Consider the following 8758-nt stretch of genomic DNA (forward strand, 5'->3'; position numbering starts at 1 on the left):
AAAGTCCTTTTCGTTCAGACATATACATGCTACATAATAAAAATAAATAATGTAAAATATGACTAGGATAATTGGCTTTGCACATGTTGGCAATGGCAGCGTATGTTAGTTACACAACTTCCGATACAGCAATAGAATAGCATGTGCAGTTTCATACAGAAAACGAGGCATGATTCAGTGAATGTTGCCATTTTAATTGCATCAAAGGAATAATCTTGAATGGCTTTTCAAATCCTGTTCATTCTAATTTATGTCAGGTAGATAATGCGTGCAGGCTTGGCTACTCGCATTGCTTAATCAAAACATCGGTCTCTTCAAAGTCTCAAAGCTGCAATAAGGCTGCTTTTAAGCAGGCAGCCCAATTCTGATCTTTTACCCCCACTAATTGATCTTTTGACCAATCATAGCAGCTCAAAAATGATCTGAGGTGAAAGGACTTGTGATTGGTCAAAATAGTATACTATTTGGCTGCCTGTGTAAACGCAGCCTTAAAGAGCGTTTAGTGTAAGGGATTATTTCAGCTGTGTTTACACAGGCAGGCAAATTCTGATATTTTTGCCCTATTATTGTCAAAAGAAATCTGATCTGAATGGTCAAAAGACCAATTAGCAGCAAAATATCAGATTCGGGCTACCTGTGTAAACGCAGCCTAAATTACTGTATTTTCTCTCTGCATAATCATTATATTACTACTAAAAGCTCAATGTAGCGACACCAGTTGGAACCTAAGAGAGGTGTGCAGGAACTTGCAGGCCACAGCCAATGGGTCAGCACACATTTTGTTTTGCCATGGCCTTTTAGGTGTAAAGGTCAAACCTTAGGGCTAGATTAAATCTCATTGTCCATTTTCAGCTATGCCCCTCTTAAAGGCAATGTTTCCACATTCACGGTAAACGCTAAACATGTTGCAATCGAAAAATGACCTTAAGAGGCTCTACTCAGTCTGCATCTCTGAAGTGTTACAGATTGCAATAGACATTTAAAGGTAATTTCCGATTGAGCAGATATATGCAGCGTTTACTGTAAATGCAGTCTCCGCTAACGTACGTTTATACCTGCCACTAACATGCGTCCGTCGTCCTGATCTTGTCAGTTTATACATGGAAGATCTGATCACAATCAGTTCTCAATGAGTCTTTTAATTGTCTACAGCTGTCTGAAAACGTGAACACAATGTGGACACAATCAGGACTCTCTACCATGTTAGCACCAGGGCCTGTAATGTGTACAGTGTATGACTTTACGATCACTCCTATAAACTTATCACAAACTTTATTCCTTCCAAAGTGACCTTTTCATGTTGTCAGAACCATCCAAACTCATTTTAAAACAGTTGTTCTACATGTAATTGTCTAGATAATAGTCTGTAAAGAACAACCAGAGTCATATATAAAACTAAACTGTGTCTCTGAGAGCAACAAAGTCAATCCGCTGGTCAGTCATTAAATCCCGCCCCTTCACACCATTTCTATTAATGACTGGGATCAACAGCCTCAGACGGTGTCTGTGGGGATGACATCACGTGGCCCCGTGCCCCGTATTGAGTCAAGAACAGTGTCCATGTGGGTTGGAGATGTCCTCCTCTGGCTCCCTGGATCGCCAGGTCACCGTATCCCTCAGGGTGAACTGACCCTATGGCCTAGCTACTTTCTGCCTGAGTGAGCCTGGTCCGCGTTCCAAATGGCATCCTATGCCCTACTTTTAACCAGGGTCCATATACACTAGTAGTGCACTATATAGGGCATAGGGTGCCATTGGAAGCATATCCCCTGGATAGGCTCAAATACCTGTTGACGTTTTTCCAACTATCCAATCGAGGAAATGAACTGTGCTGGACCTTTTTGTTGTTGTTGTTTTGGCATACGTGAATGTGCTTTATATCAGTGTGTGTGGGAGAGTGTGTGTGTGTGTGTGTGTGGGAGAGTGAGTGTGGGAGAGTGTGTGTGTGTGGGAGAGTGAGTGTGGGAGAGTGTGTGTGTGTGTGTGTGTGTGGGAGAGAGTGTGGGAGAGTGTGTGTGGGAGAGTGTTTGTGTGTGTGTGTGTGGGAGAGTGTGTGTGTGGGAGAGTGTGTGTGGGAGAGTGTGTGTGTGTGTGTGTGTGTGGGAGAGTGAGTGTGGGAGAGTGTGTGTGGGAGAGTGAGTGTGGGAGAGTGAGTGTGGGAGAGTGTGTGTGGGAGAGTGTGTGTGTGTGTGTGTGGGAGAGTGTGTGTGGGAGAGTGTGTGTGTGGGAGAGTGTGTGTGGGAGAGTGTGTGAGAGTGTGTGTGGGAGAGTGTGTGTGTGGGAGAGTGTGTGTGGGAGAGTGTGTGAGAGTGTGTGTGGGAGAGTGTGTGTGTGGGAGAGTGTGTGTGGGAGAGTGTGTGTGGGAGAGTGTGTGTGTGGGAGAGTGTGTGTGGGAGATCTGACAAGCCGGAGATATTATGTGTATGAGAGAGAGATCCAGTGGGCCTTCCCTGAGATGGACCGATAGCACAACCTGCATGCTGGGACAGTTCTCCTCCTCCTTTTCTCATCCAACCTGGTTTTTCATTGGCTGTCTAGCGTCGCCAGACGTCAGCATCTTCAGGTGTTGATAGGTCGGTCTGAGGAGCGAGACGGCATGGGGCCGGGCCTGGGAGGATACTTACCTGAGGAAGAGGTTAAACTGAGTTTAACGGGGTCGTGTTCATTAGTGCACAACGTAGCAAAGCGTTTCGCAAATGGATAATTAACATTTCTTATTGGACAAGTCCAAAGTAGTCCCTCCCTGCTTGTCTGTTTTTTTCCCCCGTTTGGGGCCGAATGAACATGACCCTGTACCGACACGGTGTAGTCAGGAGTGACGGCTCTAGTTTCAATGGTGCTTTGTGATACGAGGCCGTCCTGGCGGGCAGCCTTGGGCATTGTTCGGCAGGTATTTTGGTTTTGTTCTATGCGTCAATTATGTCTGGGACTGGTACAGGAATCAAACGTTTTAGATTCCAATTGATAATTGGTGGTGTTGCAAGAGGTAATTAACAAGTGTCAGGGCAGCTTTTTCGAGACCCGTTTTGCACAGTCAGCCAGCAAGACACTTTTCCCCCTCTGAGATTGTGAGTATTTTTCTAAATTACAAACTATGTTTGACTTTCGAATGTCATCAACATTTTTTACCTGATTTGATACTAATCATAAACGGACACGTTCAACAGCGGTGAGCAGCACAAGACCTCTTTAATATTACACTTCAACACTGCAATAAAAGGATGAAACGCCTTTTCTCCTGTTATGTGATGGTCAGGTCCGTCCAAGCCCCAGAGAAAGCCTCCCAGCCCCAGAGAAAGCCTCCCAGCCCCAGAGAAAGCCTCCCAGCCTCCCAGCCCCAGAGAAAGCCTCCCAGCCCTAGAGAAAGCCTCCCAGCCCCAGAGAAAGCCTCCAAGCCCCAGAGAAAGCCTCCCAGCCCCAGAGAAAGCCTCCAAGCCCCAGAGAAAGCCTCCAAGCCCCAGAGAAAGCCTCCCAGCCCCAGAGAAAGCCTCCCAGCCCCAGAGAAAGCCTCCCATCCCCAGAGAAAGCCTCCAGCCCCAGAGAAAAAGGAACTTCCTTCCTAGCTGAAAGCAACTTACTCATCCCCATGACAACTCAGGGAGTGCATTCACAGTATTCCTACAAGGTTTGGATAGGTAAAGCCCAGCTGAGTGCACACCAAGTCTCTGTCCAAAATGTCACCCTATTCCCTATATAGTGCACTACTTTTGACCAGGGCCCTATGGGACTAGGGTGCCATTTGGAACACAAGCTAGCTCTCCCTGACTGCTGCTCGCATCACACTCAAAACTCTGGCTCCCCTCAAAACCCCCCGCTCCCCTCAAGACTCCCGGCTCCTAAGCTCCCCTCAAGGCCCCGGCTCCTAGGCTCCCCTCAAGGCCCCGGTTCCCCTCAAGGCCCCGGCTCCTAGGCTCCCCTCAAGACCCCGGCTCCCCTCAAGGCCCCGGTTCCCCTCAAGGCCCCGGCTCCTAGGCTCCTCTCATGACCCAGACTCCCCTCAAGGCCCCGGCTCCTAGGCTCCCCTCAAGGCCCCGGTTCCCCTCAAGGCCCCGGCTCCTAGGCTCCCCTCAAGGCCCCGGCTCCCCTCAAGGCCCCGGCTCTCCTCAAGGCCCCAGTTCCCCTCAAGGCCCCTGCTCCTAGGCTCCCCTCAAGGCCCCGGGTCCTAGGCTCCCCTCTAGGCCCCGGCTCCCCTCAAGGTCCCGGTTCCCCTCAAGGCCCCTGCTCCTAGGCTCCCCTCAAGGCCCCGGTTCCCCTCAAGGCCCCGGCCCCTAGGCTCCCCTCAAGGTCCCGGTTCCCCTCAAGGCCCCTGCTCCTAGGCTCCCCTCAAGGCCCCGGCTCCCCTCAAGGTCCTGGCTCCCCTCAAGGCCCCGGATCCTCTCATGACCCCGGCTCCCCTCAAGGCCCCGGCTCCTAGGCTCCCCTCAAGGCCCCGGCTCCTAGGCTCCTCTCATGACCCCGGCTCCCCTCAAGGCCCCGGCTCCTAGGCTCCCCTCAAGGCCCCGGCTCCTAGGCTCCTCTCAAGACCCCGCTCCTAGGCTCCTCTCAAGACCCCGCTCCTAGGCTCCCCTCAAGGCCCTGGCTCCTAGGCTCCTCATAAGAACCCCGGCTCCTAGGCTCCCCTCAAGGCCTCGGCTCCTAGGCTCCTCATAAGAACCCCGGCTCCTAGGCTCCCCTCAAGGCCTCGGCTCCTAGGCTCCTCTCAAGACCCCGCTCCTAGGCTCCCCTCAAGGCCTCGGCTCCTAGGCTCCTCTCAAGACCCCGCTCCAAGGCTCCCCTCAAGGCCCTGGCTCCTAGGCTCCTCATAAGAACCCCGGCTCCTAGGCTCCCCTCAAGGCCTCGGCTCCCCTCAAGGTGTTTGACTTGGATGGCCCAGTTCTAATACTGTGCATGGAGGGCTTCTTTCCTTCTTTGAGGTCATCACTGATCTGACAAGGGTTGATTGGGGGAAGCAATAGGATGGAAAATGTACCCAACACCAACACATCTGTCATGGACTATTATTACATCTGATATAGGAGGCTATAGGCTATGCTACGAGACAGCCAAAAGACAGACAGAAACACAGACAGAGACACAGAGAGAGACAGAGATATATGATATGATATTGATTACTGCATTATTGGGTTTAGAGCTTGTAAGAAAGACATTTCACTGTACTTGTGTACGTGACATTGAAACCCCACAGAGTAGCTGTTGCACAAGATAACGTGGATGATAACGGATAATGATGGGTGGGTAAGACAGGCACACTGGAGGCTAGCTTCATTTACAACCGCTAACAAGGCCGCTCCCCCACTACACCACGCCCCACCAGTATAGTAATAGCACTGTCCTAATAGGCTCATCTCTTCTAGACTACACCACGTCCCACCAGTATAGTAATAGCACTGTCCTAATAGGCTCATCTCTTCTAGACTATACCACGTCCCACCAGTATAGTAATAGCACTGTCCTAATAGGCTCATCTCTTCTAGACTACACCACGTCCCACCAGTATAGTAATAGCACTGTCCTAATAGGCTCATCTCTTCTAGACTACACCACGTCCCACCAGTATAGTAATAGCACTGTCCTAATAGGCTCATCTCTTCTAGACTACACCACGTCCCACCAGTATAGTAATAGCACTGTCCTAATAGGCTCATGTCTTCTAGACTACACCACGTCCCACCAGTATAGTAATAGCACTGTCCTAACAGGCTCATCTCTTCTAGACTACACCACGTCCCACCAGTATAGTAATAGCACTGTCCTAACAGGCTCATCTCTTCTAGACTACACCACGCCCCACCAGTATAGTAATAGCACTGTCCTAATAGACTCATCTCTTCTAGACTACACCACGTCCCACCAGTATAGTAATAGCACTGTCCTAATAGGCTCATCTCTTCTAGACTACACCACGTCCCACCAGTATAGTAATAGCACTGTCCTAATAGGCTCATCTCTTCTAGACTACACCACGTCCCACCAGTATAGTAATAGCACTGTCCTAATAGGCTCATCTCTTCTAGACTACACCACGTCCCACCAGTATAGTAATAGCACTGTCCTAATAGGCTCATCTCTTCTAGACTACACCACGTCCCACCAGTATAGTAATAGCACTGTCCTAATAGGCTCATCTCTTCTAGACTACACCACGTCCCACCAGTATAGTAATAGCACTGTCCTAATAGGCTCATCTCTTCTAGACTACACCACGTCCCACCAGTATAGTAATAGCACTGTCCTAATAGGCTCATCTCTTCTAGACTACACCACGTCCCACCAGTATAGTAATAGCACTGTCCTAATAGGCTCATCTCTTCTAGACTACACCACGTCCCACCAGTATAGTAATAGCACTGTCCTAATAGGCTCATCTCTTCTAGACTACACCACGCCCCACCAGTATAGTAATAGCACTGTCCTAATAGGCTCATCTCTTCTAGACTACACCACGCCCCACCAGTATAGTAATAGCAATGTCCTAATAGGCTCATCTCTTCTAGACTACACCACGTCCCACCAGTATAGTAATAGCACTGTCCTAATAGGCTCATCTCTTCTAGACTACACCACGTCCCACCAGTATAGTAATAGCACTGTCCTAATAGGCTCATCCCTTCTAGACTACACCACGCCCCACCAGTATAGTAATAGCACTGTCCTAACAGGCTCATCTCTTCTAGACTACACCACGTCCCACCAGTATAGTAATAGCACTGTCCTAATAGGCTCATCTCTTCTAGACTACACCACGTCCCACCAGTATAGTAATAGCACTGTCCTAATAGGCTCATCTCTTCTAGACTACACCACGTCCCACCAGTATAGTAATAGCACTGTCCTAATAGGCTCATCTCTTCTAGACTACACCACGTCCCACCAGTATAGTAATAGCACTGTCCTAATAGGCTCATCTCTTCTAGACTACACCACGTCCCACCAGTATAGTAATAGCACTGTCCTAATAGGCTCATCTCTTCTAGACTACACCACGTCCCACCAGTATAGTAATAGCACTGTCCTAATAGGCTCATCTCTTCTAGACTACACCACGTCCCACCAGTATAGTAATAGCACTGTCCTAATAGGCTCATCTCTTCTAGACTACACCACGTCCCACCAGTATAGTAATAGCACTGTCCTAATAGGCTCATCTCTTCTAGACTACACCACGCCCCACCAGTATAGTAATAGCACTGTCCTAATAGGCTCATCTCTTCTAGACTACACCACGCCCCACCAGTATAGTAATAGCAATGTCCTAATAGGCTCATCTCTTCTAGACTACACCACGCCCCACCAGTATAGTAATAGCACTGTCCTAATAGGCTCATCTCTTCTAGACTACACCACGTCCCACCAGTATAGTAATAGCACTGTCCTAATAGGCTCATCTCTTCTAGACTACACCACGTCCCACCAGTATAGTAATAGCACTGTCCTAACAGGCTCATCTCTTCTAGACTACACCACGTCCCACCAGTATAGTAATAGCACTGTCCTAACAGGCTCATCTCTTCCAGACTACACCACGTCCCACCAGTATAGTAATAGCACTGTCCTAACAGGCTCACCTCTTGAGGCTCGCCACCTGAGATGTCTGGAGTCTATTAAAGGCCGACTCAATATATGTATTACTACACTTGAAGGGCGGTTTCCTGGACACAGATTTACGCCGGGATTCAACCGGACTAGGGGTTGTGATTCAACCGGACTAGGGGTTGTGATTCAACCGGACTAGGGGTTGTGATTCAACCGGACTAGGGGTTGTGGACAATCTGGTTGAGCCGACACGTGTACCGCGAATAGAGATCCCCGCGAACGCATCGCAAGGCCTTTAAAAGACACATTGTCGACATAAATGTATACATTTGCGATATTTTCTTATTTTTATTGGACAGATAGAGAGGATGGTAGTGGGGAGAGATAGAGGCGGGGTCAAAGGGCAGAAGCTAAACCTATGCTGACAACGTAGACGTGTGTGCGCTGGAGGCTGTGGTCTTAACGTTACACCTGTCTGGTCACAGGTGCCAGAGGTTTCCCAACAGGAGAGACATTTATTATGTGGTTCTAATTAAGACTGTGTATATGTAACAGTATAACTTTAGACCGTCCCCTCGCCCATACCCGGGGTCGAACCAGGAACCCTCTGCACACATCAACAACAGTCACCCTCGAAGCATCGTTACCCATCGCTCCACAAAGCAAGGGGGAACCACTACTTCAAGGTCTCAGAGCAAGTGACATCACCGATTGAAACGCTATTTAGCGCACACCACCGCTAACTAAGCTAGCGTTTCACATCCGTTACATCAGCACCACCGCTAACTAAGCTAGCGTTTCACATCCGTTACATCAGCACCACCGCTAACTAAGCTAGCGTTTCACATCCGTTACATATATATTAATAAAGTTGAACAGATGGCTTCCCCAGACACAGATCAAAGAGTCCTGGACTATAAAACTTGGAGACTCTCTACAATGGGTTTTAGCCCAGGACTAGGTGTAATCTGAGATGATTGAGGTATTTGTAGTCCTAGCCGACACCTAAAGGCCCACAGCAGACATCTAAAAAACACATATCAACTGTAACCCAATGACTTTTATTACAGGTTTTGTAGGTTTTATTTTCAGATGTCAAGTCATTGAATGATGTGATATTAGGCTGCAGTAGTTGTTTGAAAGTGACATATATCAGGAGATAAAACCAATGACATGTCACTTATCCAAACAGCTGCTCTCTTGAGTATCACTGAACAAAACAGAA

The sequence above is a fragment of the Oncorhynchus nerka genome, linkage group LG10 (assembly GCF_034236695.1).
Source record: "Oncorhynchus nerka isolate Pitt River linkage group LG10, Oner_Uvic_2.0, whole genome shotgun sequence".
Classification (NCBI taxonomy): Eukaryota; Metazoa; Chordata; class Actinopteri; order Salmoniformes; family Salmonidae; genus Oncorhynchus; species Oncorhynchus nerka.